Raw genomic sequence first — 10,584 nt, forward strand, 5'->3', positions numbered from 1 at the left:
GTGGTTTGACATAATCTCTGAACCTACGCTGCTGTGTGAATGCATGAATGTTTTCTGGGACAAGCTAGCACCCACTCAGAGACCCTCTCTCAGAGAAACAGAGTGGGTCCAAGCCACAGAGGTCTCTGAAGTGCGGGGCTCTGAAACACAAATCCACCTGAGATAAAACTCTGAAAGGAGGTGCCGCCTGACAGGCTGATGGCTTGGACACAGGGTAGAGGTGGGGAGTGGACAGAGGCCTGAGACAAAGGACGGGTTCTTGACTGCGGGTCTGTGAGACTCTGAAGTTCCTGTGCCAGACACTAAGGAGCTGGGTGAGGCCATTTCCACCTCTCTTGTGCATGTGCATGCATGCGCACAAGCTCATCCCCTAGATGATCAGCACAAGTCACTCCATCTGCTTAGTGTACAGACTATAGAAGGCTTCATAGTTTCAGTTCTAGGGAAAACTGGACATAACTTCATCTGGGTTTCATTCTGTTTGCTGGTTCATATATTGGCTCATTTTCTTTGCTTCTGTTTTTGCTTAAATTGTTTTCTTTTTTTTTTTAATTTTCTTTCTTAATTTTCTTCCTCACTCATGGATACTGAAGGAGAAAAAATATTTTTATTTTCATATATCTTACTTTCTTATTTTTTAATTTTTAATTTTATTTCATTTTATCCTATTTTATTATATGAATTTTTTTTTTTAATTTTTAAATATTTTTCTTGCTTTATCTTTTCCTTTTCTGTGTTCTGTCTAGCTTCCTTCAACAAGCAGACCAAAAATGCACCAAGGATCTAGCTTCCTTTATTTGATTTTTTGTTTTCTTTTTAATTTTTTAATTTTAATTTTTTATTTTATTATTATTTTTTTCTTCCTACAAAATGACAAAATGAAGGAATTTAACCCCCAAAAAAGGAACAGGAAGAAATCACAGCCAGAGGCTTAATCAACACAGATACAATCAAGATGTCTGAACTAGAATTTAGAACCACAATAATAAGAATGCTAGTCGGGGTAGAAAAAAAGCATAGAATCCCTTTCTGTGGACATAAAAGAAAATCTAGTCAGGACAAAATTAAAAATGCTATAACCAAGATGAAATCTCGAATGTATGCCACGACCCCAAGGATGAATGAAGCAGACCAGTGAATCAGCGATTTAGAAAATAAACTTACGGAGAATAATGGAGCTGTAAAAAAGAGGGAAACATTAAAGAGGTTAGAGTGGTAGAGAACCAAAGCATAAGAGACTCTTAAAAACTGAGAACAAACTGAGGGTTGATGGGGGGTGGGAGGGAGGGGAGGGTGGGTGATGGGTATTGAGGAGGGCACCTTTTGGGATGAGCACTGGGTGTTGTATGGAAACCAATTTGACAATAAACTTCATATATTGAAAAAAAAGAGGTAAACAAAAGCAAAAGATCATGATGTGAGATTTAGAGTACTCAGTGACTTATTAAAAAGAACATCTGAATCATAGAAGTCCCAGAAGATGAAGAGAGAGAGAAAAAAGGGCAAAAGGTTAGTGTGAGCAAATTATAGTGGAAAACTTTCCTATCCAGTGGAAGGACACAGACATGAAAATCCAAGAGCACAGAGAACTCCATTTAGATTCAACAAACACCGACCATGAACAAGGCATATCATAGTCAAATTCAGAAAATACACAGATAAGGCAAGAATACTGAAAGCAGCAAGGGAAATAAAAAAGTCCTTAACCTTGAAAAGACAGATCAGGTTCACAGCAGACCTATTCACAGAAGCTTGGCAGGCCAGAAAGGAATGTCAGGATACAAATAAATGTACTGAATCAGAAAAATATGCAGCCAAGAATTCATTATCCAGCAAGGCAGTTATTCAAAATAGAAAAAGAGATGAAGAGTTTTCCAGACACACAAAAACTATAGGAGTTTGGGAACACTAAGCAAGCCCTGCAAGAAATTTTAAACGGGGACATTTGAGCAGAAAAAAGACCAAGCAAAACAAAAAAGAACAAAAACAACAAAGACTAGAAAGGACCAGAGAACATCACCGGAAACACCAATTCAACAGACAACACAATGGCACTAAAATCATATATTTCAGTATTCACTCTAAATGTCAATGAACTAGATCCTAATAAAAAGATATATGGTATCAGAATGAATAAGAAAACAAGACTCATCTATATGCTGCTTACAAGAGACTCATACAAGAGATTGCAGACTCAAAACACCTGTAAATTGTAAGTAAGTGGATGGAGAAACATCTATCATGCTAATGGTCATCAAAAGAAAGTGGGAGTAGCCATATTTATGTCAGACAAACTAGATTTTAAAATAAAGACTGTAACAAGAGATGAAGAAGGGTGTTATATCATAATTAAGGGGTCTATCTGCCAAGATCTAACAATTGCAAATATTAATGCCCCAATATGAAAGAACCCAAATATAGAAATCAATTAATCATAAACGTAAAGAAACTCATTTCTAATAATATCATGATAGTAGGAGACTTCAACACCCCACTTACAGCAACAGACAGATCATCTAAGCAGAAAATCAATAAGGTAGCAATGGCTTTGAATGACACACTGGACCAGATGGACTTAACAGATATATTCAGAATGTTTCATCCCAAAGCAACAGAATACACATTCTTCTCAAGTGCACACGGGACATTCTCCAGAATAGATCACATACTGGGACACAAATCAGCCCTCAACAAGGACAAAAAGATCAAGATCGTGCCTTGCATATTTTAAGACCACAACACTATGAAACTCAGAATCAACCACAAGAAAAAGTTTGGAAAGATCATGAATGCTTGGATATTAAAGAACATCCTATTAAAGAATGAATGAGTCAACCAAGAAATTAAAGAGAAAATTAAAAAGTACATGGAAAACAGTGAAAATGAAAACACAACATCCCCAAACCTCTGGGATGAAGCAAGGGCTGTAATAAGAGGGAAATTATAGCAATCCGAGCCTTCCTAAAGGAAGAAAGGTCTCAAATACATAATCTAAGAGTACACCTAAAAGAGCTGGAAAAAGAACAGCAAACAAAGCCCAAAAACAGAAGAGGGGAAATAATAAAGATTGGAGCAGAAATCAATGATATCTAAAAACAAACAGAAAACAAAATAAACAAAAAAAAAAAAAATAGGAGCTGGATTTTTAAAGAATTAACAAACCTGATAAACCCCTAATCAGATTCATCAAAAAGAAAAAGGAAAGGACCCAAATAAAAAAAATCACGAATGAAAAAGGAGATTACGAATTCCAACACTGCAGGAATACAAACAATTATAAGAGAATATTATGAGCACCTATATGCCAACAAATTGGGCAGTGTGAAAGAAAGTGACACATTCCCAGAGATATATACACGACCAAAATGAAACAGGAAGAAATAGAAAATTTGAGAAGACCCATTTCCAGTAAAGAAATTGAATAAGTAATCAAAAATCTCCCAAAAAACAAGAGACCAGGGCCAGACTGCTTTCCAGGGGAATTCTACAAATATTTAAAGAAGACTTAACATCTATTCTTTTGAAGATGTTCCAAAAAAAAAAGAAAGAAAGAAAGAAAGAAAGAAAGAAAGAAAAGAAAGAAGAGAAAGAAATGGAAAGAAAACTTCCAGACTCATTCTACAAGGCCAACACTACATTGATTCCAAAACCAGACAAAACCCCACAAAAAGGAGAGTTACAGACCAATTTCCCTAAAGAAGATGTATGCAAAAATTGTCAACAAGATACTAGCAAACCAAATACAACATTTAAATAATTATTCACCACAATCAAGTGGGACTTATTCCTGGGATATAGGGCTGGTTCAAAATCCACAAATCAATGAATGTGATACATCACATAATGAAAGAAAGGATAAGAGCCACATGACCCTCTCAATAGGTGCTAAAACAGCATTTGGCAAAATACAGCATCCTTTCTTTATAAAAAACCTAAAGAAAGTTGGGATAAAAAGATCATACCTCAAGATCATAAAGGCCATATATGAAAGACCCACTGCTAATAGCATTCTCAATGGGGAAAAACAGAGTTTTCCCCCTAAGATCAGGAACATGACAAGGATGTCCACTCTCACCACTGTTATTCAACATAGTGTTGGAAGTCCTAGCCTCAGAAATAAGACAACACAAAGAAACAAAAGGCATGCAAAGTGGCAAGGAGGACGTCAAACGTACACTCTTCACAGATGACATGATGTGGAAAACCCAAAAGACTCCACCAAAAAGCTGCTGCAACTGATCTGTGAATTCAGGAAAGTTGCAGAATATAAAATCAATATACAGAAATCCCTTGCATTTCTATACAACAATAATGAAGCAGCAGAAAGAGAAATCAAGGAATTGATCCCATTTATAACTGCACCGAAAAACATAAAATACCTGGAATAAACCTAACGAAGAGGTGAAAAATCTATACACTGAAAACTATACAAAGTTTATGAAAGTAATTGAAGACAGCACACACACATACAAATGGAAACACATTCCATGTTCATGGATTGGAAGAACAAATGTTGTTAAAATGTTGATACTACCCAAAGCAATCTACATATTCAATGCATCCCCAATCAAAATTGCACCAGCATTCTTCTCAAAGCCAGAACAAACAATCCTAACATTTGTATGGAACCAGAAAAGACCCTGGATAGCCAAAGCAATTCTGAAAAAGAAAACCAAAGCTGTAAGCATTATAATTCTGGACATTCAAGCTGTATTACGAATCTGTAATCATCAAGACAGTATGGTAGTAGCACAAGAACAGACACATAGATCAATGGAACACAACAGACAACCCAGAGATGGACCCACAAAAATGTATGGCCAACTAATCTTTGACAATGCAGTAAAGGATATCCAATGGAAAAACCCCATCTCTTCAGCAAATGGTGGTAGGAAAACTGGACAACATGCAGAAAAATGAATGGGGACCACCTTCTTACATCATACACAAAATAAACTCAAAATGGATGAAAGACCTAAATGTAAGGCAGAAAGCCATCAAAATCCTAGAGGATAAAACAGGCAACGACCTCTCCGACCTCAGCCACAGCAACTTCTTACTTGACATGTTTCTGGAGGCAAGGTAAACAAAAGCAAAATTTAACTATTAGGACCTCATCAAGATTAAAAGCTTCTGCACAGTGAAGGAAACAATCAGCAAAACTAAAAGGCAACTGGTGGAATGGGAAAAAAAATTTGCAAATGACATATCGGATAAAGGGTTAGTATCCAAAATCTATACAGAACTTCTCAAACTCAACACCCAAAAAACAAATAATCCAGTGAAGAAATGGGAAAAAGACATGAATAGACCACTTCTCCAAAGACATCTAGATGGCCAGCCGACACATGAAAAAATGCTCAACATCACTCACCATCAGGGAAATCCAAATCAAAACCACAATGAGATACCACCTCACACCTGTCAGAATGGCTCACATTAACAAGTCAGGCAACAATAGATGTTGGTGAGGATGTGGAGAAAGAGGAGCCCTTTTGCACTGCTGGTGGGAATGCAAACTGGTGCAGCCACTCTGGAAAAAATATGGACGTTCTTCAAAAAATTAAGTATAGAACTGCACTATGACCCAGCAATTGCACTAATAGATATCTATCCAAAGGATATAGGAGTGCTGATTTGAAGGGGCATATGCACCCCAATGTTTACAATGTCCATTGACAATAGACAAAGTATGGATATACCTCAAATGTCCATTGACTGATGAATGGATAAAAAAGATGTAGTGTATATATACCATGGAATATTACTCAGCAATCAAAAAGAATGAGATCTTTCCATTTGCAACAACAATGGATGGAACCAGAGTGTATTATGCTAACTGAAATACGTCAGTCAGGTAAAGACAAATATATGATTTCTCTCACGTAGAATTTAAGATACAAAACAGATGAACATAAGGGAAGTGAAGCAAAAATAATATAAAAACAGAGAGGGAAACAAACATAACAGTCTCTTAAATACAGAGAACTAACTTAATACAGAAGGTTGCTGGAGGGCTGTTGTGTGGGGGGATGGGCTAAATGCGGGATGGGCAATAAGGAGGGTACTTATTGGGATGAGCAGTGGGTGTTATATGTAAGTGATGAATCACTAAATTCTATTCCTGAAATTATTATTACACTATATGTTAACTAACTTGGATTTATTTTTTTAAGAGCAATAGATACATAAACATTTTTAAAAAGTCCATATTCTAATTCAGTTCTGTTCGGTAGAAACAAAATGTGGACTACATATGTAATTTTAAATGTTCTATTAGTCATATTTAACAAAAAGAAAAAAATATATAAATGCATCTTCTTGCCATTATGCTTAGCACACTGTATTGCAGGGGTTCAATCACACACTTGCTACTTACATATGTTTTTGCCTAGCTTACCACTGCAAGCTCTTTAAGGGAAGGGTAGCTCCTCTCATTTGTGTACCTCCAGAGCCTGGCACAGGACCAAACACATAATTCAATCTCAATAATTATTTAAAGAAGGAAGAAAGAGAAGGATTTCAAGGAAGAGAGTGGGAAAATGAAAGAAGTGAGGGAAGGAAGGCATGAAAAAAGGATGGGTATTACTTGTTTGTTTTTCGTGACAAGGTTTGTTTGAAATTCAAAATGCATTTTTCCTAAGAAACACAGTATTATAATAGCTCAGCACTGGGATTAGACCACAAAATTTGTTCACATAATTTAAAACTTGGTTCACAAAATGTTTTTTAATAGTATTATTTATATATGATGTTGCGGTTATGTTTACATCATTAGCCATGTGAGAAAATAGGTCTTGAAAAATTGATTTATAAAAGCATTAAATACAACTTTGACCCTTAGGCAAATATGTTCTGAGCATGAAATGTCTGATTAACAGAAGGATATTTTGGAATGCACTTTGTTTATAATTTGCATTCAGTAAGGTAAACATAAAAGTGGCTCCTCATAGAAAAAAGAAGCTATTTGGGGCACTTGGGTGGCTCAGTCGGATTAGGCATCCGACTTCGGCTCAGATCATGATCTCACGGTTCGTGAGTACAAGTCCCACACTAGGCTCTCTACTGTCAGCACAGAGCCCACTTTGGATCCTCTGTCTCCCTCCCTCTCCCTCTCTCTGCCCCTCATTTGCTCTATCTCTCTGTCAAAAATAAATATTAAAAAGAGAGAAACTATTCAACTACATGTGAGGAACAGGACTGAGATTCATCACTGGTTTTAAGCTTAAGATTGATAAAATGCTGTAAGGAACCTTGAGAGAAATGATTAGGGTAGTATATACAAAGATGTTTCATTTTCACTAGGGAACATATTTCCTATTTATTGCAACATGTAATCATGTGCTTTCTTGTTAACGTTTGGAAATAAACTTTGCCAACATGACAGAGTGATAAACCAATCACTTAGAGTTATCCTCTAAGGCTTTGTGGGTTTACAAGGTAGAATATACTTCTCAAATCCAGAGAAGGTAAAAACATAAAGAACAAAATATTTGAGTTGTTTGGATCACATTTCCTTTCCCTTCATGCTAGTGATATTGGGGCCTTGATAGATAGTTCTCTTTAAAATATATATAATATGGAATTAAATATAATATATAATATGGAATTAATGTTCATGTTTATTACCAGTATCTGAGCCTGAGTAGCTATGTCGCTTTGGAGTCCTAGGATAGCTTAAGATAGATAATTTAGCATGTAAAACAGGGGATTTTAAAAAATTAATATTACGTATCTCACAATGTGAGACAGTGCTTGAATCTTTCCCAGCTAGTTCCAACATTAATTCTGGATAAAGATGATATAAAAATGAGAAAAAACCACTTCTCTCATGTGACAGGTGACAGTGCCCCAGTTTTTGCTGTCTGCCATCACAGCTGCTTCCAAGAAATTGAGAACCTAGCTATTTACAACAACAATCTTCACATTCACATAAGAGAAACATATCATGGGAGGAATCCTCAAATGTTTCTCCCGTGAAAGTTCCACATATAGTAACTATGGTCTTTTCCCCACCTTCATTATGTAAAGAGCAGGGAGTATAAATATCCTATATATGCATACCAATGTTAGGAAAAAATAAAAGTAAAACAATCTTAAGACAATAGCAAGTACTGTGGTGTATCACTCAGGATTCCAGGTGATTCCCAGAGGACAGTTCTTGGCATTTCTTTGTCCAATGATGATGGTAAAGGGAGCAGTGCAGTGGCCATGGCCTGAAAATGCCTGGGTGGTCAGAACTTATGTCCCCAGGCAATTCACAAAGCCCAGCAGAGGCAGGAACAACAGGTGAAGAAATTTTGGATGATAAGAGGGAAGAGATCACAAATATCAGGGTGTAAGCTCGAAGAGGTGAGGGGTATAGTTCATCCAACTCATCTTCTACTTCTTTATATAGCCTAGGAGGGCAGAACCACCACAGTCCTGGGGCAGCTGTTCTCAGACCGAGCCAATATACAAAGCAAGTAGAGTCAACTGGTACAAGAGGTAAATAGTATCAGATGCTGGGATGAGCCTCCAAGAGACCACTCATCTTTGGGACTGAAAAACTCCTTTCACCAGCTATGGAGACCAATGACTGCTGACCTCCCTCAGTCTGGTTCCTAGCTAAAAATTTTCTTCAACTGAAGGAAGCTGCCTCACCCAGGCCCTGCTCCTTCTCTGAAAGCAACCCACAGGCAAGGGATAGCTGCTACATATGGAGGTCCACAGTCTGTGTCCACTCAACTCCATTGAGAAGGCATCTCGAAAGGCATACCTCAGCTCAAGGGTCAATGGTGGGATTGTCTGAGAGCACAGTGGTGACTCCATGATAGTTCTACCTCTCTGTCTGCCTAATTTCTTCATTCTCCAACAAGCCACGTGTACTTCAACTCAGAGTCTGTTTCATGGGAAACCTGACCTATGAAGGGAAATGGTGGTTACTAACTGGCACCTGCATGATGGCGGATGAAACACCGTAGTCTTTTTTTTTTTTTAATAGTACAAGAGGCTTTATTGAGTACAGTGCAAGCTATAGCATGAAGAAGAAACAATCATTTAAAAACACCAGAGACCCTTACATACCAAAGGTTAAGAAAGAAATCAAGATTCCTGTTGAGCTGAGCTGTGCCTGGGATGAAGAATAGGACCATTCACTTCGATCCTTGGGTGCTTGGTATTTCCACTGGATGTAGTCAAAGATGCCTCACTATCTACTGATAGAGGCTCTCCAGCAGCTCCAGTGACTCCCCAGGGATAGACTGTGTATTCACTGATTGAAGAGCCCTTTCTAGGGCATGAGCTCTCCTATTCTTATTCAAAATATCACTCCCAGTGAAACAGAGAACATCACAGTAATATTGATCCTTGGGTATCAACCTTGTATCAATTCTCCTGTATCCATACTCCTTTTCATCATTTTTACTGGGAAGCTAGAAAACACTCATGAACTTTGTTTTACCTTTTGACAGAGTACTTGTAATAAAACGGACCTTCTATAACTGCTCCATAACACAATGTAACAGCTTTGGCTGTTTGGTTGATTCAGAGGTAAAGCTCGGATGGGTCAGAAGGACATCCATATCATCAATGAACGCTTCACCTCTTCTGAAACTGCCACAGACTGTTATAACGTATTCAGGATCCACTTTTTTTTTCTTGAGAGTGCAAGCCGGCAAAGGATAGACACACACACGCACACACACACACACACACACACACACAGAGAGAGAGAGAGAGAGAGAGAGAGAGAGAGAGAATATCCCAAGCAGGTTCTGCACTGTCAGTGCACTCACAAGCCATGAGATCATGACCTGAGCCAAAATCAAGAGTCAGATGCTTAACCGACTGAGCCACCCAGGCGCCCCTCAGAATCCACTTCTTAAACTTCAAATAGTACAATGTCTTGCTTTTGTAACATCTCTTCAGGATAAATTCTTTTCTCAAACTCCTCAAAATATTTCAGGCCAATTCACTGATCAAGGTTCAACTAATTTTCATTTTTTTTCCGAGACCTTCTAATGTTTAAATTCTTTCATCTGTAAACTTCCTTGCAGCAGATGGACCAACGCCACCAACCTGAGTCAGTAAGTTGATAGATGAACTCGTATCATCCTACTGAATCTTCTCCAGCTTTTACAATTTTTCAGTCACTAAAACGTATCAATCTTGTCAGCAATTTTTGTTACTACTTCAGGCAATTTCTTAGCTTCTGCTTCACTCTTTACTTTGTACGGTATTTGCTATCACAGATGCTACTTTTCGGTAAGCATTGTACTTATGGATGGCCTGGTTCACCTTCTTCTCAAAGTCTGCAAGTTCTGTGAGCATGTTGGTGACTCCCCCACTAAGCATCTCCTGTGGTGCCTTTCATTTGCTCATGGTGGCTTGCCCCAAGGACCACTGAGTGCTCAGAGCCAGCGACTGGTCCCCTCCACCAGGCTTGAAGGACTTGCGGAGTTGGGGGAGGACCAACCCAGCTCTGGAAAAGCCAGAGCAACCTACTGAACAATGGCTGCCCCTAAACACTGTGCATATCCTTGTTATTGATCAAAATAGACAAGTATTAATGATAACACCACTGACTACCAATTTCTGCTTTTT

General features: G+C 37.9%; 1 pseudogene; it reads right to left on the bottom strand.

Annotated features, from left to right (window-relative positions):
• Positions 1 to 9,058: 9,058 nt before the first annotated feature.
• On the bottom strand, positions 9,059 to 10,362 carry LOC132695434 (DNA polymerase beta pseudogene; annotated as a pseudogene).
• Between the last annotated feature and the right edge of the window lie 222 nt (positions 10,363 to 10,584).

Source organism: Panthera onca, chromosome B4 (genome assembly GCF_046562875.1).
Source record: "Panthera onca isolate mPanOnc1 chromosome B4, mPanOnc1 haplotype 2, whole genome shotgun sequence".
Taxonomy (NCBI): domain Eukaryota; kingdom Metazoa; phylum Chordata; class Mammalia; order Carnivora; family Felidae; genus Panthera; species Panthera onca.